At 39.5% G+C, this 27230-nt stretch overlaps 1 protein-coding gene across 1 annotated transcript in view; it reads left to right on the forward strand.

Annotated features, from left to right (window-relative positions):
• sorcs2 (sortilin-related VPS10 domain containing receptor 2) overlaps positions 1-27230 on the forward strand; it is a 308171-nt gene that overhangs the window by 224400 nt on the left and 56541 nt on the right. The window lies entirely within an intron of this gene.

Genomic DNA, 27230 nt, shown 5'->3' on the forward strand with positions numbered 1-27230 from the left:
TATGTGCCTAGATAATAAATAATGCTCCACTTTTAAGTGTATTTTCTGATAGTCTGGTAGGCTCTGTTCGATTGGGGACCAAAATTGCAACATTTGTTCCATTTTGTGGTTCGTTTTCACACTGCACCGTGTCAAACTGAACAGGACACTGAAACTGAACTTCCTTCTTCACCAAATGGAAACAAAAATGTGTCATGACATTAGTGCTATTAGGAGTTCTCTTTTGTCTTTGGTAAAAGACAAGGAGCCATTTTTCCCTCTTTTGCTAAGCTAGTATGTTGGTTTACGTTGCATTTACCCATAATGCCCTGGGCTGTAGTTCACTTCCTGTGTTTGGAGCAGTTTCCAGTTTGCTTGGCGTTTGGATTTGAACCAAGACCGAGATTTTTAGGCGGAGCAGAGTTGCATTTTTTTAGTCCACATCAGAGCTGGATTGCGCTTTAACGCCTTCTCAAACACACCGGACTTTCCAGACAAACTGACTGGAGTTGGATTAAACCGCAGGCATTTCCTCCAGGAGTCAAAATTGCCCATGAAGTCTTTAGATGGTAGCTTTCCTATAGAAATGTGAACACTGCAATATTAGAGCCAAAGCTAAAACAGAGCAGGACAACATTTGTTTTCGTCCCGTCATTACTTTATGGATAATAAGCAGAGAATTTTCCTAATTTAAAGCATAAAATAGAATATTTAATTTTGCCTGCGGATGTTTTAGCATCAGAAACTGTCTTAATTTAAATATATACATCACCAAATTTATGAGCTGAATAACTTCAGTTTTAATGTTTGTTTGAGGTCACAAAGGGGGAATAATAAAAAAAAAGAACTCTGCGATGCGTTCCATCAAGCTTGTTGAAACCAGCGGCAGACGGCTGGAGTCAGGCTGTCAGCTGCCATGGTGAATAAGGGCTGGGAGGCCAATCTGCCATAATGACTGTTTGATGATGAGCCTATTTAATTATCATTAGGCTGATCACACATCACCGTCCCCTTTATGGATCCCCATGGAGGTAATAAGACAGGTTTGGAGGAGGACTTGCTGAGTGGACCGGATCGAGGGGAAACGAATTTGGGGGAAAAATTCAGAGGGCGACTAAATGAACACACACCCCTTATGTGAGCATGAATGTGACGTGTATTATTTTGGTTCCGTTTTCTTTTAAGGTGGAATGACAATATCACAAATGATGAGTCTTTTATTATTTTTTTTTCAAAAACAAGAATTTGGCAAAAAGTTTAGTTTTTTTTTTTCATCCAAACGGGGCCAGAATTATACATACAGGCTTGAATATACATAAAATCTCAATATTTGGGTGTGTGTGTGTGTGGGTGTGTGGGTGTGTGTTTGTTTGTGTGGTTTCTAAACAGAAAAATAAACGAATTATTGCCTTCACAGAGTCAATAAACAAAAATACGTAATATGTTCAGTCATCAGCACCACACCAATATAATATACAGTATGAACAGCGCACTGTTACCCCTAGCAACCGCAAATTATTTACAGTGACCTGAAGCGAATATACAAATGTTAGCAATAGCAACATTAGGCTAACAGGCAGCTGGTGGTCAACAAGATTGCTGACCAATCACCACTTCTTAGTGGCTAGCTTGAGAAACAACACAAGATTTTTTCAGCAGGTAAATAAACTTTAAACACTTTATCTGATGAACGCACAATTTTGAAACTTGAGTCACATTTAAATAGGTCCGGGCAGAAATCAGACACCCACCCGCACAGATCCCAGTCTTTCTGACAACTCCTATTGTAGGTTGTCTGAATTTTTAAGTGTAGTGGTCCAGTTATGAGCCAGGGTTCAGTTATGAGCGGTACCAAAACATTGACATCAGCCGGTTTTGTCTATTGCCACTTCCTGTTTGTTGTTTTTGTGTTTTCCAGCAGTAGTAACATCTGGCTGTTAATCATGTGACTCGTGTGAGGCAAAAAAATATATATTTTCACAGCAATTTCTCAAAATACATCTTTCTTGATATAGCCAAAAAAACACCTCATCCCAGTGCAAGAACATAACAAAAAATTTGAGTTATTTCAAAATTGGTGTGTTTCCATTGAGAGAATTGCACTGTGAATGGAAATGCAGCCAGTGAAGATGGCCGACTAGCTCCAACGTCACCATGCTTTCAAAAATAACAGATGAAATAAACACACAGATACTGAGCAACGAGAAGAAAGTAGGCATCAGGTAAAAATCGGTGAAGGAGGACATCTCGAAACCGATTGGAGAGCGTAGAAACGAGAAGATATAAAAGACAAGTAAACAAGGACATGAGAGGAGGAGTGGTGACTGGAATCCAGAAGAAAGAAACAGAAGACGGGAGTTTCCAAAAAAGGTTGGTGGCATGCGAGGGAGACAAAGAGAGAGAAAAGTCAGCTTTAAAAAAAAAACTGAAGATCAAAAAAAACCAAAACCTAAAAATGGGGAGGGAAGGGGTGAGTAAAACAAGATAACGACAAAGAAGGGGAGATGGTGTCTGTGAGGGAGTGTCGGGAGAAATGAGTCTGATTGTAACAATTAGACTGATTAAACGAGGGGCACCGTGCAACTGTTCACCCTCGTCCCTCACCTAATTTACCGCGCTCTGCTTGGCTTCCCAACATGCCTGGGAGGGTAAACAAAGGAGACTCCCACCAGCAAAACCCACTCCTACAACACACACACACACACACACACACACCATCTGTATATGATTCCCCTCACTGGTGAAGGATTCCTCTTAACCATGTGGCTGGCAGCTGAGGGGGTATTTTTCTAGGTTTTACCAGAGAGAGCCGGTGTCAGTGTCTGGCTAATAACCAGAGCGATGGGAACGCAAGAAGATGCTACTCTCTCAGAGCAGCTGCTGCGACTACACTGTCAGAATGTGGAGAAGCAACATACCGGACAAGGATTGGCTATCGCCAAGGGTAACCTGGAGCGTCGTTATTGGATCTGACATTTTAAAAAAAACCAAGCAAACAAAAACAAACAAGCCCCAGCAGGTCCACCGTTGTGACAATTCATCATGCCATTATGGGGTGCCGCTTGTAAAGTTACACAGTCCAAAATTAACAGAAATATTTTGCCTTATTTGGCCTGGCAGAGAAAATGTGGGTGTTCTTTTTTGAAAAAGTCCTGTTTGCATGTTGGCTAATCGAGCTACGTTAGCTAACCATTTTACTCGTACATGTTAGAATTCAGGTTGACACACCGCTGCAGACCCCTCCTCTGGACGTACTGGTTTCCACTATTAATTCCCAGTAACCCCATGACAATTGTTTGACCCAGTGGAATGCTGGAGGCTGTCAGCCCACGCCTGGATGTGCTACACCGCACACACGGCCATCCGTCTTCTCGTGACTGCAGCAAGCAAACCACAGAAATGTTCTTTTTGTTGTTGTTGTTTCTTCGGGTATTAAAGGATTGAACCAAAAGGAAATACAGTGAGTTGTAGGTCACGCAGTTGATGATTGTTGGCTTAGAGAGTTCTGTGACGGATTACGGGACTGCGTGGTCCGCTGTCGCAAAAATGTCAGATTGTTGCCATTGGCTGTTCCATGAAAAGCCATAGATTATGCAGTTCAGTTCTCTCTGTTTTTATGTGGCTGTAAACTGGAGCACAACATTCTAAGTAATGTTCAGACTATATGAAACTGTATAAAAGATTATACAGCGAAGTTACAAAGTTATAGGTCTTGGCTGGAGTCTTCCTCTCCGCTCTGACTTGTTGAACCGTAAGTCAAGTTTTCAGAGTGAAACCGTTTTATCTACTGTGTCGTGGCTCTTCATCTGTTCACGTCTTGTCACTTTCCATTCACAAACGCCAGCGTTTTTTATTGGTGTTTTATGTGAGTCAAGAGTGCAGAAATGTGAAATTAAAAGAAAATTATCCATGACTTTCCTTATATTTAATTTAAGCACAATAGTGCAATATGCCCACCACTGCCTGTCATCCTAAATGACCTAAAATTGAAAAAATTCAGTCTGATTTCACATCAATGCTGTAAAAAAAATAAAGTTGGTTTATCTTATGCAATTTTTCCAAACATGGTTTTCAACCGTATATCTTGTAGCCAGATTAGGCTTTCCATAGAGAGATAAACACAATAAATTCACCAAACTTTTTATTAATCCTTGTTTTCTTTGTTCGGCGTATCAGCATAACCTTTTGTTCATCATAAAAATTAGATGGCTCGTCGATGGTTCTGGTATATCACTCAGTTTTATTCAGCTCAAGCTAACAACTTGTATGAACATTAGCAAGATGATTTATTTTTCCTCTTAATGATTAATATTTAAAATTATGCAGTTTTGCACACAAAAAAAAGACATTGTCAGCAAAAAATAATTCAAGAGAATCTCTGAAGGTTAATGTGTTTGACGAATGTAGCTCAGCTACATGGTTAGCTTTCAAACACTTCCTGATTGAAAAGTAAAAAGTTCCTGTCGCTCTTCATGTTCTGGTAGCCCAGTTTCACATACATGACTTAGTGAGTTATTCAAGTAAAAAAAGACTTTAGCCCACAGAATCCCAAAGCTAGTCTAGTAGTGTTATGTAAGGAAAACCGTAAATTAGCCTTACGGTTAGCCAGTTCTGTCCATCGTTCTGGAAATGTGTAAATTCAGTTTCATCGTTTTCTCTCCTTGCTCGTGTATATAATCTGCCGTGCTGCTCTGTTCTTATTTTAAACTGTAATGTTCAAATGTTCCAGACATAGCGATGTGGTAAGAACGTTTTTCCACGTTGCTCGTTTCGTCCCGTTTTAGCCGTTGCCACTTTCTGAGCGCTAATTCCCGCTAAGACGTCTGTTTCTTCGGCTAAGGTCGTTCTCATTAGCCGCAACCATCTCATTGCAACGTGCTCCCTGGGTCTGCCCTACGTCAGCACATAATTCCACCTTCTTCGTATCGAAACAACTCTGCCGAGGAGCTCCGGCATAATTCCTCAGTCGGAGCTAGCCGAAGACAAACAGCCAAACTAAATACTACCTCTCTGACTCCATCATGCTGCTCCTCATCCCTCCTCCTCCTCGTCTGAGTGAATCGCAGCGGAGGCCCGCAGCGCAGTGTGAACTGTGGAGGGTTTTTGTCTGTCGTCGGAGGAGAGCTGAAGAAAGTGAAGTGTTTTTATTGAAAGCCTGCCAGAGAACAGTTTGAGCACACACACACAGGGACTGTATGTGGAAACGTATTTTGTCCTGCAGATGTTCCAGCTTCAGGCACACGTTTCTGTTTAAAAAAAAAAGAAAAAAAAGGTGGAGTTTAGTGCTTCAACTTAGATTATGGTTAGCTTTAACCATCTTCCTAGATGAATGAAGTTCCCTATATAAAGTTTTAATGTTCATTAAAAACTTTAAGGAAAGGCTTAAGGATTATTAATGGGAATCTATGTTTTGCTTCCCAATTTAATTTAATGTTTATGAAATTGAATTACTATAATGGAGTCTAAGGGCCATGCTAAGACAAAATAAGCTAATAAAGTTATACAACTGCAGTGAAATTATAGTATTACAAGTTTATAGGGGAAATAATACAAGAATAAAGTCATAATAATATACAACCTGCTATAGTATTTCAATATTACGAGAATAGTTATAATAATATGACAAGAATGAAGTCGTATGGCGGGAAAAAAGTCTAAATATGAGAATTTATTTTTCAAATTTTCAGAGAATAAGGAAGAAATAATACAGCAATAAAGCTGTATTTTGAGAAAGTCCTAATATTACAAGAATAAAGTCAAAATATATCATGAAAATAACCTCATATGACTCTACTCTCATAATTCTGCAACTTTATTCACACATTATTTCAACTTTATTCCTGCAATTTAATTTTTATAATTTTCCTTAGCCTGTCCCCCAAAACTCTGGTGCAGAATTACTTACTTACTATCATGACTTCCTTTTTTGGAAAAATAATTTTTTTTTTAAAACTCCTCCCTGGTCCATACTTTTCTGAGAACAGGTGGAAAACTTTTCTCCATTTTCCCAAAGACCTCTTCCTCCTCCTCTTCCTCCTACGTTCCGACCCCTAAATTGACAAGTGACTGTTATTTTAAAAAAGAAAAAAGAAATTGGGAAAGAGGGGGAAAAAAAAAAAAAAAAAGTGATCGGTTCCAATTTGAAAGCTCGTATTTCCGTCTCCCGCTTGCGCCTGAAGCAGCCGCCGCTTTATCAGCAGTCAGTGTGAAGATGAATTTCTTTCTAGTGGCGGAGGCAGACTGCCGAGTTCGAGTCAACAAGACAGGAGTGCAGCTCACTGACAGTCATATTAGTCATCCTGAACCATGCTGTAATAAGGGGCTCTATTTTTAGCCTCATCATGGGGGGATACCAGGCTGAAATATCTTATTATTATGCCTTCATGCTCACAGCATATGTTCTCAGAGGTGTCAGCCTGTGTGTGGGAGATGTTGCGCTGTCTGGTTTGTTCATTAGAGCAAAAGTTTTCGAAACGTTTTGGCCAGCTTTAGCCTGGGTTTCAGTTACCTGCTGGACGTGGAGCCAGTTTTTTTTTATTTATGTCGCGTTTTGTCGTTAAAAAAAAAAAAGGTGAATAGATTGAGTCCATGTAGCTCTTTTTGTAGTTGCACTGAGCAACCAACACTTGAAACCACAAGCACATTCGACCAGGGTTTCTCACTACCTGCGTTTCTGTAACAACAGTGTGCAAATCTTTGTCTGTATTCGGCTAGTGTAAAAAATAAAAAAAGAAACCCCCCCCACAAATTTGGTGTTTCCTTTATATAAGAAATTAAATTAAAATCACACATGACTAAGCTTGTTCACACAATAAGTTGTTAAAAATAATTTCAGTGATGGGTGTAAACCTCACATGAAACATATTGTAGCTCAGCCCTGGTGCTGTTGCTCATCTATGAGCTATCAGAGACGTCAGCGATTTATTCAGGCGTTGGAGCTACAAGCCCCGCCTACTTGGGCGTGGCTACGTCTGCAGCGATTTAGAGAAATTATAGACCACAGTTTTTACATAACGTTGGAATGACACACAACTTTTTATGAACGTGCGTGATGCTGTGAGAGCTACTTAAACAATACGCAGACAAAAACGCCATTTGATTTCGATTTAAAACTTAGTTATAACAATCACTAGTTAGTTACCGCTTACAAGTTTTTTTTTGTTTTTTTTTGTTTCTTAACATAAACTCACTTCTCGTCAACTTCCACATACCAGAGTCAGGCGGCCAATTAAATCCTCCGTATCGGTTCAAATCAATTATCTCCAGCGCACGGGGCGCCCTGCACCGCTGTTGTGAAGTGATTGAGGAAATGGGTTTTTGTTCCCACGCATGCAGCATGAAACCTCTCGGCACCAATTAAGATCATTATCCACCCTTGTGTGTGCTTTTTTTTAAAAGCCCATTTCAGTTACTTTCTGCTAACTTGCAGTTTGAAGTCGGGTTGAATTGACACGAGGGAGACGTTTGGGTTTCTCTTTAGCCACCAGAAGAAAAACAAAATACACAATGCGAGCAAAAAAAACCAAGAATGCACCGTTTTCCTGAACTGTTAATTATTTAATCTCAAAAGCAGCCAATAACATGAAGACAGTAACTGGTAATTGACTTAGTGGTGGGCGTGGGGGGGGGAGCAACAGCAGCTATAGCTAAGCTATTGTTGAAGACGTTGACGTTATTTGCAGATTGCCGTCCTCCGGAGAACCTTCGTGTAGCCGCTCAATGTAATTATAATTTGTTTAGGAAATGCTTGCATTTGCGTGGGACAAAAATAAAACAAAAGCGTTTTTTTTTTTCTCTTTTGCTTTCAGTGCTGGTTTATACACAAACACAAATGAATTTAAAAAAACTAAAGTGTTCAAAAGTAATAAAGCAATAGGGTATAAACATAACAATTTTCCTTTATGGGTAAATAAATAGAATTAATTTAGTACAAATTGGATAAATATTTAAACATCAAAGTGCAGTGAACCACACTATTGCTAAGCTACGCTTATAACTACAGTTTCTTGTGTTCTGTGCTCCAAAACAAACAGTCTTCTTCCCAAATCTTTGCTGTCCCTTTCTGGTACGTTAGCAGAAGTTGCTCTGCAGCGGTTTTGTACGGTGGCCCTGAGGTGCAAACCACTACAACATCAACGAAAACACTACAACATTAACAAAAGCACTACAACATTAACGATAACAGAAAGGGTGTGTCCCAGTTGGAGACCTAAGAAATTGCTGATTGGACAACAGGCATGAATACGTATTCGCTGAGTCCTACTTACGTCACCGCCGTCTTGAAAGTGGCAGTGGAGAAAATCTGCTGCGTGGACTACCTTCAACGGTTTTACTGTACAAAGTGGACCCACTGCCTTTACGTTATGTTTTTTAATTCATATCTTGAAATAGCAAACGCACATTGAATTATGGAATTGTGTTAATATGTTCATGAATACATCACGCTAAAGGTATGTGTCTGTGTGTCCATCAATAAGAATGATTTATCAGAATCAGCTGTATCAAATGTAATTATTGTGCCTCAAAACAATGAAATAATCACATCAAAGAGTTTGAAACGTTGTCCTTTGTTTTTGTTTTGTTTTTTCATTCCTATATAATAATGTGTGAGAGATTGTGTCAGTGGCATTCATTAACTTGAAATACTTTGCAGAACGGCACTTTACGAAGTTCGGTCCATTTACTTGTATTAGCTTGCTGGTAGATAAGCCACTTTCAATATGGCGGGCGCTACAACGTATCGCAACAACGGGCCGACCCGTTCAAGCGATAACTTCCGGTTCAAAAGCACTGTCGTCCAATCAGCGATCCCTCAGGTCTCCAACTGGGACATACCCTTTCCGTTTTCATTAATGTTGTAGTGCTTTTGTTAATGTTGTAGTGGTTTGCACCTCAGGGCCACCGTAGTTTTGAAATAAACTCTGCAATTTACATAAATATCTTACGTGTTTGAACAACCACACACTTATGGACATGTCTCTGTGAAACTCCTGTTCTTGCACTCTTCAAGGCTTCATCTGTGATTTCGCAAAACTTGCATTTAGACTTCAAAAAGTGCGTGTCGACGATGCACCCACAGTGAAACTAGAATCGGTCACGTAATCAGTGGTTTCTGCTTCCGCTGTTCTACCAACAAATGAGGAACCGACATGAATGTGACTAAGGAATCTGAAGTTCAAGCAACCACTGACGACCCTCATTTCAGTTCGTCCAAAAAATGTCCTTGGAAAAAAAAAATCAAGTGTGTATTTTTCTGCAGTACATTGACAGCCCAGTTGAGATTAGATTGGGTATTATTTTTAGCCTCCAAACGAACTTCTGTTCTTTTATGGACAGTAATAGTTCATCATTGCATGACATCCCAATCTTCCCCACTCACACCAAAAAACTTGACTTCGACAATGCACCTAGACGCGCTAATATTTGTGCTCTATGTTAATCTTTCACACATAAGATAATTTAAATGCTGATTAAGTATTTTTGTTGTCGAGGCATTTTGTATATGCAAATTTACTAGATTTATCATAATTTAACATTACTTCCACCACTGGATGGCAGCAGTGTCCATATTGTGCTTCCAGAACGATCCTTGCAATGTGTGGAATTTGCACCGGCAGGTGTTACTCCTACAGATATGCCACCTTAGCTGTATGGCGGTTTGAGGCAAATTCGCAACAATCGTCTCCAAAGGTTTATTGCCAACCTCAACATCTTGGGCTCAAAGTTCAACTCCATGTCTAAGGCCAAATAATTAGCAGCTGACGTCATCAGAAAACAAGACGGGGCTCAGCTCAGCATTCAGCACGCCGAGGCACTCGACTCAACCGGGGTGCGGACAAAGTTTTCGCATTGCAAACCAGGAGAGTGGAAAAATGTCATGAAAGGGCCACAACATTTTCTGTGTAGCTTTTCAGTAATGTAATTGACTAAGTCACAGATATGCAGAAGGTATCTTGGCGTAGAGGTGCACAACAGTGACAGGGGTATTTATAAAAAATAGGTGCTGACATATAGTAACCTAGTATTGGAGCTTCTTTCTTAAACGTAATTTTGCTAGTACAACTGATATGTAAACAAAACAAAAAAAAACAGTAAATCATTGTTGAAATTGAAGTTTTTTTAATTGGCCAGCATTCATCAGTCACTGCTAATGTCACTATTAACTAACCTACTTGTATCTACAGATCAAATGTACCAATAAATGCATTATAATATTATTAACCTCTCACCACTGCTGATATGTGGCAGCAAATCTGTTTTTGTCTCGGTTACAGTAAGTAAGCTCTGTTGCGCACTGATGTTTCCTTGGCTAAATAACTCAGCCACTTTGTGTCTGTAAAACGCTTTTTTTTCTGAGGTCACTGCTGAAAACTTAGCATCATTTTCCTAAGTTGGCGCTTCAGACTGAGAAGAGTTACCACATGAAGTACATACCCCCCAGTGGACCGCAATGATAGTGTTTGGGTTTGTGTTTCCGTCCGGGTGTTTGTGTGTCCAGCAGCAGCAGCAGCAGCAGCAGCAGCGTTATGTATGCCAGTCAGGGTGATGCGCCCTGTCACTGGTGATAAGTGGTAATTGAATTTTGCCAGGCGGAGCTGACAGGGCAGGGCAGACACACTGCTGTGTGTGTGTGGGGGTGTGTACGTGTGTGGGATGAGACGGTCTTGGCAGGGTAGAGGGCTTTTAATTGTGTCTGTCAGGGGGTCACCATGGAGATCCGTCTAGTGTAACATTAAAGAGACGCTTCCTTCTTTGTCTTCGCAGCCTCAATTTCACTTCCTGTTTGACTCCATTGTTTTTGTGCAGTTAACTGTAACAACCATACATAGGGGTCATTAATTAACTCTTTGATATTAGTAATTTAACTCTCACTGACTTTTAGCCTTCATATTAATCAGGGATTTGTCTGAAACTGCTTCCAAACTCATTTTAATTAACATTTTTACCGAATGCCAGTGTTTTTTCATTGAGTCTTGTGTTAGCTGGGGATGAGTTTCACATTACTTTGAATTTCCTTTACAGAATTGCTTTAAATGAAAAAGTATGAATCTGTTAAAGATCCTTTCAGAAGCATCTCAGTCTGTTTTAAACCTTGACTAGGCCGACTTTAATTTTTTTATGGGATTTTAAAAATGACTTGCCTTTTTTTTTTTTGCATTTACTCAGTTAATCTTTGACGTTAAAATTTGTTTGATCAAAAACATTTAAGTGTGACAACGAAACAAGAACAGAAGAAGTGTCGAAGGCACGACGTAGCATCATTCACACAGATATTCATTACACAAATATCAAAGGAGGAACATAAAACCCCCAAACACTTGCAAAAACCTTCCATAAACACATTTCAAATTTTGATCTAATCTTAAATCTCTCACTTCGGTCGCTCATTAGTGAAACTCTTTGATCAAAACCTTCAGTAAACAACGATGTTTTTCAGCACTGATACAAATGAACCGACATTCTCTGCATGTCTCTACTGATAAAACTACTGAAAATAAAAGTTTTCACTGGAAACCATTTATTCTGGTCTTTTTGTTTTTACACAAATGTTGAAATTAAGATACGATCATAGACCTGCACCATAGTTTCTTGACTCCTCGTTGCCCAATTGAGTCTGTTGAGGACTGACCTCAACCTGCAGTTGCATTTTTGAGGCCAAAAGTGACAGTTTCAGTTTTTCTGCATCGAACTACAAGAAGTTCTGAGGAAATTCTTCACCCAAAAAAAAAAGGACGTCAATGATTTTTAGACCAAAGTGCGATTTGTTCCGTCTTTTACCGTAGTTTGATAGACGTGCACAGCTTGATTGTCACTCAGGCTGCATCAGTTGGTGCCAAGTAAACGAGACTTCTACATTTTGGCGCCCTAAATCACTGCTGATGTTTAATATTGATACAATCTTGTGGTGCGGTACTTTCGCAGATGAGTTTGCGAGGTGTTTTTCAGGAGCGAATGACCTCGGAGCGACTCGGCGCTTTTACACGAGTCGGCAAGAAGGTGGAAAGCCGGGCAGGCTGACGCTTATTGAAAATGTCATTGAATATTTATGTGATAGACGAAGTGAGAAAACACACTAACTGCCCTCCAACAACCACCGCGTAGGCCCACGACCTCCTTCAGCTTCCCCAAGTTGAGCAAGTCAAAAAAGAGCCACGGAATATCTTTATTTATTTATTTTTTTTACTTTAGGCGTCACATACAGCAGGCTAATACAAACTTAATGCATATATATCATTTACACAAGGGGCAATGGACAGGGGGAGATCAAATCACAGCAGAAAAAAGATTAATTCTATAATAAGTCGATGCCTAGCGAGTAATTAAGCAAGCATGTTCCTGAATATTTGGAACGCATTCCTGCCTTCCTGTTTGCTCAGTGTTCTTCTACGCCGTTCAATGACTTGATTGGCTGGAAGGTAGCGAGCAGTAAACCTGTCAGAACGGATCGAACGTAGCGGCTTACCTGGGCCGCAAACGTTGTGAATTTGTGTTCGGCACAAGCTGTCCCTGCTTGTTTTTTTTCTGTTGTTTTTGTTTTTTTGAACCATTGTTTTATTTTCGCAGTGATTAGGATTTTATCCAGACATTTGGAGATGATTTACCACACGTACCGAGTGATGATTCAAGCCGGGGTTTGTTTTTCTCCCCGTGTGTTGAGTATAAATAGCGTCTGCATTTCCCGCTTTAGGGAAGTGGAAGTGACTTTTTCTTAAGGCTTTAAGGGATTGTCTTAGTCATATTGCAGTTGTTGGGTCATAACTGTGACGTCCCAGAGAGGCACCTTGATTTCTGCTACTCATCAAAATCTGACAGACGAGAGAAAATGTCATTTGAAGTGAGGGACGTGCAGAATGATGGCCTCATGTCTGGAATTTGGCTTATTACGCAGCCTGTTGTTGTTTACTACAGTTGCAATGGTTAATCATTTTGTTATGGTTTTCAGTTCGGTTCATTGTTCTTTTTTGCTATTTGTCTGACTTCCAGAGGCATGAGAGGGAACAGAACCACGGTTTGCTGTCAACAACATGTTGTGTGGTCTTGAAGCAGTTTAGTATTCTTCATTTTATTTTGACATTGAGGTTAAAGCTTGTGTGTGTTTTTTTTTTGTGTACAGTAAACTAGAAAAAGACTTAAACATTATTTGACAAATTTGAATCACGACTCACTTTAAATGTGGGCAAAAAGGATGTGTTTTCCTTGCTCCCATAAAGCTTCTGAGTAATTTGCAAATGTTCAACTAATGAAGACTGTAGTGAGTTAAAAAAGTTTTAATTTTGACTCAAAACATTTAACTGACTTTGATTTGTACAAAATTCAGACTGACCTAAAATAAGCCAGTTAAAGGCAACTATCATCAGCATATATTGCAACATAAGATCAACTCTTAATAGTTTGCTATCTTTAAAGTAAACACAAAAAGTTTTTTTTAGACTAAAGCTGCCGTTGTTTTATACAGAAAAGTAGAAAAACATTTTTAAATGGATTATTTGACAAATTAGAAACACAGTTCACTTGAAATTGCTGTTCGGACCTTAATTAGTCATTCTCTGTCAAATATGAACCAAAAAAAGTGCTTATGTAGTGCACATCTTCAACAGATGAAGACTGTATTGACTTAGAAAGCTCAAAATTTGATGTAAAACCTTTAACTGGCTTTGACTTATCCAAAACTCTGAAATTAATTCAAACACACTGACCAGTTAAAGGCAAATATCATCAGCATATATTGTAGCATAAGATCAACTTTTAATAGTTGAATTTCTTTAAACTAAACTCAAAAGGCTTTTTTTGTTCTGTTTGAGGTTAAAGCTGGTGTTTTGTGCAAATTAAAATCCCAGCTCAGACATTGTGTAGTAGTTCCAAAAATCTTACATTCATTCAAACAAACTGACCAAAAATATCATCGGCATATATTGTAACATCAGATTGCTTTCTTTGAACTAAACACAAAACGCCTTTTTTTTGTTTTGTTTTTGATTGTCAGTTCTTAACAGATGGAAAGCAAGATGAACAATCAGGTTTTGAGTTTGGCATTCACAGAAATGCCCCCTGTGGCTTTTTATGACACGTCCTCCTCCTGAGCGATGCCGGACAAAGGCTCCGGGCTTCGCCCGTTCAAAAGAGCTCCCCAAATGGCTTAGCCATGATTTTCAGGGGTGGAGATGACATTTCTGATGCCTCTGGCTGTGCTGCTGCTGACGAACTGGATACTTGAACTTCACCCTCTGCCATGAAAAAAAGGCAACCAGCAAAACGGTGTCGAAAATGTTATTAGCAAAAAAAAAACAAAAAACGGTACCGATAGCTGCGGTTCTAAAATTCTACTATTTTTCTCAATTAAACATGACAGCCGTATATTAAAACGTAAACGGTCAACTCCATCTTGTCCTCCTGGATTTGTTTAGGGCTGTTGTGACCGTTCTCATTTTCACCAGAACTTGTGGAAGCTGATTTATTAAGACAGAGTACTTGGCTGCATAATTAACTGTGTGGAAAGCATCCAGTTGGTGGCACCGGTCCAGCTATTGCATTTACATCATTCACCATTTTTTTTCTAGTTGTCTGCAGCAGCAGGCGTTTTGTCACTGCTGCTAAAGAGTGCGCGTCTGTTTAATGGCTGATTGTTGTTTTGGCCTGAATTCAGTAGCTGGATAACTAATCTTTGGTATATTTTGTAAAATCAAAGATTTAAATACTTAGAAGTATTTAAAGTTTCATTGTCTGCATATTCGCCTAGATTAAATAAAGCATTTGTAATATTTACACGTAAATGACCCTGGAGAGCGTAATTCAACACCAGATGATGTGTCAGACTTGCGGCTTTGAATCATCTAGAGCAGACTCTAATATTCTTGTTGCATTTCAGATGACGTGCCACGACAAACTCCATTTCTTTTCCTATCATACAAAGAAGAGACGCTTGAAATGCAGCAAAGAAAACTACATGAAAAAGAAGAAAGATCAATAAAGCACCAAGTCAGAAACGCCATTTCCAAGATTTCGGGTAACGGGTAGTTAGCCCTTCCCGAAATTCGTCCTGGCTGATTAGAGAGGGTCTAACGTTACTCACTCCAACAACTGATAAGAGCATCAACCAGCGTTTTTATCCGTCTTTGTTGTCTGTCTTTTTCTTACTTCTGTGAGGGTGACACACCATGTAATCAAAAATAACAAGCAGATTTCTGTTTCCTTTCCTCTGCGGGGAAAAATCATAGAGGTCGTGTATCACCCTTAACGTGTGACACGTTAGGGTGTGAGGAACTTGATTCCTTCATTGGAATCAAGTTTCCAATGAAGGAGAAAACGTTTGCTTTTGATACAACCTTGGGAGAAAAAAAAAAAAACCCAACCTGTTTTACATTGATTTGACCTCATGTGCTTCGATAGCCCACACATCTGCTGCTGCTGCGAGTTCCAGAAAATGAGGGTTTTAAAAATTTTTTAAGGTGGAAGGGGAAAAAAAACAGCATCCAAAGTTCTTAAACATAGACGAAGCATTTTCTCTCTTTTGTTTTTTGCTTGGTAAAGATACACTTTTCAGATCATCACAAAAATAAAATCAATTAATGAATTTATAAAGGGAAAAAAAAATCCTCGTTTTTAATGAGAAATATCTTTGAGCATAAACGTCTGTTAGAGGTCACACCTTACCGTCTCAACTGGATTGAAGATGTTAAGTTGGGGGACGGACTTGCTGGTTTGCTTTTGACTCATTTTTAAAAGGTTAAAGTCACAACTGGTGGCCAGAAATGATTCTTCAGAATCTTCTGGCAGAGAGCTGAATTCATGGTTCCATCAGCTACTACAAAACATCCAAGTTGTGATGTGGCGAAGCAGCCCTGTGCCATCGGTACACTACCACCACAGGGTCGGATTGTTGGGATGGTGTTTTTGTTTTTGTTTCTTTTCTGGAACGCTGTTGGTTTTACCAAAGATGTAATGGATGCACATGTGTCACAAAGTCGCTGTTTTCTTTCTCATTCCACACGAAGCCTAATTCTTAAGATATTTTCTGACAAACGTCAGTTGGACGTCTGTCTTGGTTTTGGTCAGCAGTGATTTTTGTCCTTGGAGCGACGCTAAAGATGCTACATCTGGACAGTCACTTTGTGGTTGTTCAATTATGCAATGCAAAAAAACCATCAAATCTTACCAAGTGTTTTTGGTCTAGTTTCTAGTGTAAACAAAGCTAACTTACAGGCAACTTTTCAGCAAGATGTACTAGCTTGTTTTAAGTCAGTAATTCCTTTATAGTGACGAAAAATGACTAGTTCCACTGGCAGATTATTTAACTTAAAGCCAGACATTTTTTTTCCATGTTACAAGTGAAATAATCTGCCAATGGAACTGGTAATATTCCACCAATATTAAGGAAATATTGACTTACAACAAGGTCTTGTATTTTCCTACAAAGCTACTTGCAAGCTAGTTTTAATCAATCAATAATCTTATTTCACGTGTACTAAAATATTTGCACTAGAAACTAGACCAAAGTCACCTGGTGAAATTGAATGTTTTTGCAGTGTGAATATTGATCTTAAATGTGACAATCGAGGCCTTTGGTGCATTTCGGTTTTTATCACCTCTTGTTGAGCCGCCATGTGGTCTTTGAATATTTTGGATAAGATCAGCCACTCCGATTGAGTTTCACCATGGTTCTGTTTTTTTAATATATTGATAATGGCTCTCACTGTGGTTCACTGGTCTCCCAAAGCATTAGAAATGACGTTTATTTTTATCTGGCCCTGATATGTTGCGTTTCGAGGTCTTTTAGCCGACGTCGTGTTGTCAGACAGGATCTGTTTAAGTGCTTCCTTGATTCTATAGATCTGCGAGTAAACTGATCAGTCTACAGATCAGATCTTATTAGCTGGTGAACCAACATGACTTCCTCATTAGGGTGCAGCTCTTTTCCCTGTAGAGACCAAATCAAATAAAATTGGCGTTTGGGGATAAAACTAACAGTTTGATCAACTGAAGGATCTGAGTGTGCTGGGGGAAAGAAATACATTCTGAAAGATAGCGAATGCTTTTTTTTTTCACAACGCTTGTAGCTTTAACTGTCTAATCAGCTGCAAGTTCTGAAGCTATCCTTCCGAGATAGCTGTTACGCACCTTTTAAATCAAAATGAACGAAAACCTATCATTTAAATCCTTTGCAGAAGAAGACACGTAGTGTAGATCCTTGTATTATTTTATTATCATGCGACTTTCTCCCGGTCACAATCGAGCTGCCGAGGAGATAAATGCTCCTGTGTGTGAGTGTGTGGGCAGCCGACACCTGAGTGTCAGCCTTCCGTGGAAGATGATGATCTTTAAATGTAGAGCTCTGTAGTGAAGCTTAACCTGCCCCTTTATACCTCACACACACGCACACACACAAAACTCCCCCAAACGTAGGTTGTTCTTTTTCACTTTATGTAATTAAGTCTAGAGTAATTGCTCAGAGGTTCCTCTCTCTCAGTCTCCTCTTCACTTTTTATTTGACAGACAAATGTAATTAAAAAAAAAAGAGAGCGAGAGACAGCGGGGGAGAGAGAGAGAACTCTTTCCTGAGGTTTGATCGTTGTCTCCATCCTCCACAATGGAGAACTCAGACCTGCCGTCTATCATCGACAGGATGTAGAGAGACGTGTGGGGCGAGCAATGGAGATGGAGAGATCCATCACCGAGAGCAGGAGAGTGAAAGATAAAGACATTAAACGGCTAAGGGGGACGGAACGGAATGAGGTCGGGGGCGAAATCCAAAGAAGAGAAGTATGAATAGAATTAGATTTTATTTGTACGCTAAGACTCAGCAGAAAAACCAAGAGAGAGTGTTGAAGTGGCAATGGGGAAGAGAGATGTTCATTCAAAAGAAATGACTTTAAAGGAATACAGTCACTGCTTTGTTAGGCAAACCTAATTAAACGGTTGTTAGCACAAATATGGAATCATCCAGTTACATGGCAGCAACTCCATACATTTAGTATGACAGTGATGGGCACCGTTAGCAAAAAAGATAGTTGAGCTAACCCTAAAGCACTACACATAAACATTAATTTGGCTAACGCTAAAACGCTACATCAACACGGTATTGAGCTAATGCGGTAAATACTACAACCCTCGAGCACCAATTTAACTTTACCATATAATATACATGTTTTATAATGCTCTTGGTTATTATATTTACATATTGTTCTCTATTGTTCGTGTTTTGCTTTGTTTCTGTATGTTTTTTGTTTGAATCAAATTTATTGGAAAAGACGAGAGAGAAAATGATGAGAGGAAATGGAACTGCTTCTTAAGCAATCTTCAGCCACTTCAAAATAAGAGCAAAATAAAATAACTACTGGAACAGTAGTTAACCAAGACAGTCAATAAACTAGCACTTCATTATCTGTCCAGACAAACTTATTTAAGGGAAGCTAAGTGTGCTCAGCGTTTTCTAAGTAAGCAAAATCCATAAAGGAAATTAGCTTCACTACTAGCACATTAGCAGATTAGTGGAAATGACCCTGCCACTGCATTTAGGTATATAGACATGATGAAGTTAAAGCTAACCACCAGACAGGAGAAAAAATAATAATTTAAGTGACTTTGAAAGTGGAATAGTTGTTGGTTCCAGATAAGTTAGCATGCGTTTATTTCAAATCTTCAAACAGCGTGTAAATATGCCCCCAACTTGTTACCACGTTAGATATAGTATTAGCTTATCTAGTAAGTTATTTAAGGAAATTTAAGTGAACTAAATGTTTTCAAAATTAGCAAAAGCACTAAAGCACTAAGGGGAAAATTTGCTTCGCTCTTAGCAGGTAAACAGGTTAGTGGAATGTGCCCACCTTTGTTTTTAGGGATCTAGAATGTATATCTACATATAAATAGACACGTATACGGACATTATGTAAATATACTTCCAACTTGTTGCTGCCTGTTAGAAATAATATGTGTTATATGAACTCCAGTAGCGCAGAGAGGATCCAAGGCCTTGTCAATCATAATCTGAGCCCTTTAAAAAGGCATCAGATGGAAGGTGCAGCAGGCAGATAACAGGGTTGAATCTGGGACAGCCAGCCTGTCTTCTCTGTCACTCTTGAGTGTTAACACGCATACACTCTGTTCTCGATTTTATTCCCACGAGTTCAATTTAAAGAACCTAACATATGTTCAACTGGCACGCGAAAAGCTCCAACTTTCTAACTCCCAACGCAAATATACTTTAAAAGCAGAATTTTACGGCAATAAGAAAAAAAAAAAAATACAATCCAAGATTATGGAGAGGGGGGAAAAAAAGCCAATATATTTATAAAAGCTAAACATACTTCAAAGTTTGAAATAGTTCTCAATTTTGCGGCTTTTTATTGAAAAGTTTGCCAGCGTGAACCTCTTAGTGTTCTGTTTTTTTTTTTTTTTTTTCTCCGAAAAGGTTTTGCAGCACTAGTGGCTCGTATTTGTTTTGCGACAGTAGGCAGACAGGAAAGAGGGGGAAGACCTGCAGTCCCCGGGAGTCGAACCCACGACCTCCGCGTCGAGGACTAAGGCCTCCAAACGAAGGGCGTGCCACCCTTCGTTTGCCACCTGTGCCACCACGGCACGCCCCAACCTCTTAGTGTTTTGACATGAGTTCCAGCCGAGATTTCTGCAGCTGCTGGTCACCTCTCGCGGCCATAGAAAAGGCTTCAGATGTATAACGCATGAGGATGCATCTCGGTAATGGACTTGTGTTGTTGCAAAGGCGCATTAAAACAGAAAGAATTACCAGTACCTGGTTGTAGTTGCAGTCAGGACATCCCTTGATTAAAGATGCAGGACTTTCACACCTCAGCATCACACGGGTGTAACTGTGAGGTGAGAAGAAAATACAGAGGAGGTGGAGTGCAGGGCGAGACCAGACATGGTCTACAGATTTCAGATACAACACAGTATTTCTCAATGTCGTTGTAAACCAGCGAGTTCTGAGAGTGAGACCCAGTGGCGCGTTCCTGCTCTTTAGACGGTAGTAGACTGATTGAAAACATATTGGGCATGCCCTGAGCAGTGCAACATACTGTCTTTCACAGACGGGACGAGCAGTCTGTGCAGTCTAGCAGTCTAAAAGAATCAAAGACGTGATTCTTTTAGTCCCATTAACGGCTCCCACCCGAGCGCTTTCCAATGCAGAGACAGGAAGTTTTCAGGCCTGCTTTTATCTGTCACACACAATAGCACCACTGTGCTGCAGGGAAGCAAGAGTTATTACACACAGGACGTCCTTATGACAGAGGAACGTCAGTCTCTTCCAGTCCCCCCGGTACCGGAGCTATCTGTGAATCTTTACCGTTGTCTCTGTGAGCTCAGTTTAGGTGAACGGCTTGAAGGAGAACTTACAGTTTGACAAGAGTGACGCTTGTTGGCAAATTACGCAACTGCGTGAAGGAGACCCTAGGTGTGAGGTTCTGACGACATCTGCTCCGTCTTCTGGATCATCCCTTGACTAGGCCTTTTTATTGGCTTGAACCACAGGTGTGTTGTTGGGAAACACACCTGCTCATGACGTGAACTACGAGTTACTTTTTTTCCTCCCCATTTTCAACAGAATGACTTGTTAGGAAGATTACAGAAGTGGAATACAGCAATCGAAGATGCACCTTGTCTTTTTTGAGTTACTTCCTTTCTGAAGATTAAGAATCACACTTCCTTCATTCAGACCCCAGGTGTTCCCATTCTGATAGGGATTCACACCAGCACTTTTTAGACCGCTTTAATCGAACTCTAGTCTGTTTGTCTTGAAAGTCCAGTCCATTTTGGGATGTTGAATGCACAATCAAACTGATGCAGACAAAAAAGCAGACTCTTTTCCACCTACAAACCTAGATCTCGGTTCCATTGAAGTGAACTCTGGTGTGGTTCGAATGCATATGTGAAGGCGGACCAGAGACTTTTCCCAAAGCAGGAAGTGGAGTATAGCGCAGGTTTCTCTGGGTAAATGCAACCAAAACAAACATGGGAATCTAGCATGACAGTCTAGAGCTAATGGCTCGTGGAGTTTTACCAAAGACGAAAGAGAGATCCTACATCCGCTGAAATCTGATGCTACTCCATTTTGTGACAAAGGAAGTTCCACTCATTTTTTTGTTGTTCCCTACAGTAGTTCGTGGAGCAGCGCCACCACAGGTGAAGGGGTATGGAGCGGAACAGATTTTTCAAAGGGTTTCGATCGTCTGACACAATTCAGTGTGAAAGCGAACAGTGCCAGCTGAAAATGGAACAAATGTTGCGACTTTGGTGCCCAATCAAATCGAGTTTACCAGGCTATCTTGCGTGAAAACAGACTTAATGCTACTCCGTTCTGGGTCTGCCCAGCAGTCTCCTTCCAGTGTGATGTGTCTGGAAAGCCTCCGGGGGGAGATACTTGTAGGCGTTTCGATCATCATCCTTTAGAGTAGCAGTTCCACTTCAGGCTCCCCACGATTGATAAATCTACGCGCCTTATCTCCAATGCTGATTCCAGTCTCCATATACAGAAAATTCATTTCAGCTCCTCGTATCCAGGGTGTCGTCTTTTCAGTCGTGATCCATTTCGCACCACCGTAGATCAGAGTTGGAACGTAGCTGGATCTGTAAATCGAGAGCTTCGCGTGTTGACTCAGCTCTTTCTTCTCCTTTACAGCCAGAGCCCTGATCCATTTATCCATTGTCCTCTTTCATCCTACCATCTCTCTTAAACAAGATCCAAAGATTCATGATCTCTGCTTGAGGCAGTAACTGACTTGCAAAAATTATGAAGTCATTAATTTCCTGGAGAAAGATTCATTTCTTAGCTGTTAGTTCAGGATCTCTGTGATCTCAGCTTTACTATATATATATGTATATGTCAGTGACGTGTGGTCAGGGGAGGCAAGTGAGGCAGAGCCTCACCTGTCATCATGGAAAAATTATATATAATGATAAAATAATTTATATTGCCATTTTCACCCTGTGGTTTGTACTATAAAGTACCTATATTTCATTGAACTTAACCAATTGTGATTATTTTTTCTTCAAAATCGCTAAAGTTTCGCATTTTCCCATTCAAATGCTCGGAAGCGCAGCCGGTGAGGCAGCAGCGAGCTGAGCCTCACCTGGGATTGATCAACCTCTCACTAACGGCACTGGCTGCCATTCTATGAGAGCATGCTCCTCCTGTCTGTACATCGCCAATAAAATGGCTAAAAAACATTTAATAGATGAACTGATTTTCTGTAATTTAGCTTATGTATATAATGTACAGTGTTTTGTACCACGAACCGTGTGTATCGTGTTTCGTGAGCTGAGGAGTCTGCGTGTAGCTGCGCTGATACAGAGAGTGAAAAAGATGTGATTTTGAGTTGTACTTTAACAGTTTTTCCCTTTGCTGTGGAGCACAACACGAAATTAATAATATCTACATGTCCAAGTTTGATTGAGTTAACGTAATTATTCTACGCCGGCAGCACGGCTATGCATGGAATTAAAAGAGTATATATATATATTTATAATTTTTTAGTCATCTCTTCAGCAATGGGAAGACTGCAGCACAATGGGGAGAGCATAGTCATCTTGCAAACAGGAGGTCGTGGATTTGATTCCAGCTTCCTCTCCTGCCACATTTCAATATTTGCCTCTGAGCAAGGCACTTACGCCCAATTTGCCTGTCCCAATCTGAACATGAGTGTAGGAGGTATTGAGTGTTACTGGAGGACTGCGGCTCTAGTGAAAAGTGTCTTGATTGGCCTGTGTGACAGAAAAAGTACTTTTAAAAATACGGCTGATTTACCTTAACCAATTCAGTCATTTTAGGCCTGAAATTCCAAAACGTTACCAAAGACTTCTTTCTCTAGAGCTTCACCTTGATCCCCATTTGCAGATTTCAGTGAGCCCATGTCGAACTTCACAAAGTATGCTAACGCTGCGTCATGCTATGCTTTACAGATTCCTGGTTGATCAGTTGTGTTTCTGTTAACCATAAAATTGCACAAATTGGAATTCCGAAAATAAATTTGCTAAATTGAGACGGCGCAATTTTGACAAAAATTCACGTTTTTTCGATACGTTTTTGTGCTAGCTTCTCGGCCGTATTGAGATAGTTGTATTTCGCGAAACTGCAATGGGAACACCCTCTTCGCGTCACGTAAGTCAGGTGATCAACAGCCGGATGTTACTACTGACGAAAACGACAAAGAAGACGACAGGAAGTGGCAGGAGGATGATGTGTTTATTCTACCGTAGCAGAATATCGACAGAGGTCTGCGCACATTTGTGCACAGTCCTCTCTAGGTGCCAACACCCTCAGATTCAAAGGTCTGATTGTTTTCAGGGTTTTATGCATCTAATTTATGCCCAGTTCATATGCCCGATGGTCTGATCTGTGTGTGGGGGTGTGTGTGCGCACTGATGGAGTAGGATGCTTGTGTTGGAGGATGTCCATCTGTCAGAGGTTAAACTGAGTGATGTCCTTTAAACAGGGACATGCTGACAGAGGCAGGTTGAGCTGATGGATGTTTCTGCCTTTCAGGGACTTAAAGCAAAAACCACAGTGAGACATTTTTCAGAGGAAAGCTGTCTCACATCTTTCTTCTGAAAGACTGGTGTGCGCAATGAGACTAGTACTGTAAAAAAAAGATGCAGCACTGTCTTAAAACAGACCATTTCTGGCACTTGTGCTTGCTAATTTCTAAATAGAAGCTATTTTGATCATTTATTAGTGGTTTAAAAATTGAAAATTTTAAATTTGCAGAAATATTTGTTTTGCCTGCAACAATGCTATTTATTAGGAAAAAATTGTTTTAAAAGTCTGCATAGATCTAAAATAAAAAATAAATTTTTCAGCACACAGGTTGAGTCAAACAAGAGCTTAATTTTTTTTTTACGTTTCATTGACCTAATTTGTCAAATATTCGGGTTAAAAATTGTAAAAAAGAAATAAAATTAAATCATATTTAAATCTCATTAATTCATGCATGTCAAGCCTGTAAATGACCTCACACCAAATTTAATCTTGCTACAGTTGCAGGTTAGAAAACCTGTGGGACCTGTTAAATACTTTTGCTCAAGGTCCAGAACAGAAATTAGCAAAATAAGCTGACAACAGTGTTTTGTTTTATACATGCTATGTGTGTGATTTATCTAATGAAGTGCAAACCTTCAATAAAAGGTTTCTACACGAGTAATGTTTGATGTTTAAGTAAGAGTCGAGGAAAAATGAAGGTCAGAATAAGTTTTACGGTTTAAAGATTTGCTAAAGTCTGACTTTGATTTTAGCAAATTTTGACTTTACACCATGTTCCAAATTATTATGCAAATTGGATTTAAGTGTCATTGAGATTACAATTTTTGTTGTGCTATTAAATTTATAAATGGTATTGTGTGTCAGGGCTCTTTGAATAACTATAATTAATTTCAGAGAGCTGGTTGATTAGTTTGTCTGGTGAGCTCAATTAAAGGAAATCTACGTAAGAAGGATGTTCCACATTATTAAGCAGGCCACAGGTTTCAAGCAATATGGGAAAGGATCTCTGCTGACGAAAATCATCAGATAGTGTAGTGCCGTATGACAAGATATGAAAACAAGCAGAAACTTTCCACAAACTCACAAGTTCAATGGATCAAGAATTGTGCAGGTAATATCAAAGAAGGTCCAATGTTAACATGGAAGTCGGTCCGTTAAGATGCTTTTGATTGAAATAGCTTTTGATTTTAGTACATGTGACCACTTAATGCTACACATTCAAAGAATGACCGTTTGCAGTTCTTTATAAGCCATAAAATGTTTAGAAAATCTGCTGTGCATAATAATTTGGAACATTTTGCCTTTAGAGTTTTTTATTTTTGAAAAAAATACTGTTCTCATGGGGAGCTTTGTTCAGGAAAATTTGATTTATACTGTAATAGTTCATGACTTGAAAATTATACTGACCATCATTTGCATTGACCATTTATAAAAATCTGAGAAAATGTCACTTGCATAATAATTTGGAACAGCGTTTATGTAGAAATAGAATCCATGTGAGGGCGAGTGAGATTTAGTCGCATGCATTTTCTTTTACAGTAATTATCATAAGAGTTTAGCAACACAACTAAATTCTGACCCTGAAGCATTAATCATAACCCGTTCTGCTAAGGTTAATGTGCTACACCGACATGATAATTAGCCCTGGTTAACGCTAAAGCGCTAACTTAATTCAAATTATATCTGCCCTTGAAAGACTACAACCTTCAAGCATCAATTTAAATTTGACTTAATTTACGTGTTTTATAATTTCCTAAAGTATAGAATTTATGTTTATATTTTTACCCTCTGTGTTGTACTTTGTTCTTCCATATCTTTTGTTAATAAAGCTATTGGGGAAAGAAAGAGCGAGAACGGGAGAAGAGGAAATAAAACTTCAGTGTAAACAGTCTTCACCCACCATTGAGTTCATACTCAATAAGAGCATGAGTGTGAACATCTAATTACTTGAAAAGAGTCAATTTTATGAGTAAATAACCAAAACTTCAACGCAGATGTGGAACTTTATTCAACTGAAAGTTAACAACAGCCAAGTAAGTTAGCACTCCACCCATCGCACCACAAAAATTCAACAATCCTTATTTGTCCCCAAACCCTGACAAAACGGCGCACGATTCACCACCGTCCTGCTTGCACTTCACAACAACTCATAGGCGGAAGTAAGAGCGCTGCTAGCCACAAATAATGATCCGGGTGGGACACGGTGCGCGACATAATAAAACATAATTTAACGAAGCTTCAAGGCAGATACATTTTCCTCGAGGAATTTTAATAATCGAGGCACTGGAATCATTCGAGGAATCGTTTCAGCCCTACTCAATCCATACCTTAGTCCTAAATCTAACCCCTGACCCAAAAACAGTGTTTCCCCTTGTGGGGACCAGGCTTTGGACCCCACAAGGAGCAGTGGGTCCCCACAACGTAGTATGTGTCAGGAAAATGGTCCCCACAAGGTGCTACAAATAAATGCACACACACACCCCCACACACAGAGCACTTAAGCATTCCAGCCAGAAAGATGTGAGACGTTCTTCACACGCTGCCTAATTGCAGTCATGATGAGAATACCAAAAAGAATTTGCGTCCTCTTAGTCGCTGCGTGTGTCTCTAGGCGTATAAATTTATTTAATTTCTCTAATATAATATAGAACCAGCATGCGGCTGCAGCTCTACAGTTAAGTGCATTGCAAGTGTGAAGCTTATTTGATGTTGAACCTTTTATCTTAACGGAGAGCAGAAAAGAAGGAGAAGAAGAAGAAGAAGAAGGGGGGAAAAAAACATTTTAAAAGTATTAAATAAACACAACATTAGTTTTGATAAATCTGTCTGCTTTATGATTAAAAGGGATGGAAATGCTGGGCTAACTCCAAATTCATATTTGGCAAAGTGCTTTTTTCTGTTTAAACATTGCAGTACAAGGCTGCCTTTAGTTACTTTGCTTATAAGTGAATGTTATTAGGAAGAAAATAACATTAAAGGATTCTTGGAGACCCATTTTAGTTCTTTTTGTTTTCTGAACAAAGCTCCCATTTTTAACAATGATCCCAAGTTTCAGATTCCTGTAGTCCAAGTGTTTTAGTTGTTTGGTAAAAATTGCAAAGCATACTGATAATTAAATCTCATAGAGTCTCTCAACCCAAAAAGCCGGAGGGATAAAGTACCAAGACAAAAAAAAAAATGTTGTTCTTGTTTTCAATTCCAAAGACCCTCTTAGTAATTGATTTCAACAGTTTCACTAATTCAAACAATCAACTTTAGGCAATAATCTATTCTATTCTATTCTATTCTATTCTATTCTATTTCACAGATAGGCGACCATTAAATGTAGCAGTTGATTTTTTAATATCTTAAAAATCATAAGTTTGCATACATGTCCTCAGTATTTGGTAGGATTGCCTTTGACTGTGTATTAAATGTTTTAGGTTTCGTTCATCAGTGTTCTCACAATAGTTAGCTGAAGTTGTGGTCCATTCCTCCTTACAGGACTGACAGAACCTAAGACAGGTTTGTAGTTCGCCTTGTTTCCAGATGCCTTTTCAGATCTGCCCACAAGATCTCCCTACGACTAAGATCAGGGCTTTGTGATTTGGCACATTGACCTTGTCCTTAAAACACTTCGTAACCTCTTCGTTTGTATAGTCAGGGTCATTGTCCATTTGGAACACCAATCTGCGTCCAAGAGCCATTTTCCTGGTTGATGTCTTTAGCCTTTCCATAGTGTTCTTTTGTCATGATGTCATCTGCTTTATGTAGTGCACCAGATCCT

The sequence above is a fragment of the Xiphophorus hellerii genome, chromosome 14, assembly GCF_003331165.1.
Source record: "Xiphophorus hellerii strain 12219 chromosome 14, Xiphophorus_hellerii-4.1, whole genome shotgun sequence".
NCBI lineage: Eukaryota > Metazoa > Chordata > Actinopteri > Cyprinodontiformes > Poeciliidae > Xiphophorus > Xiphophorus hellerii.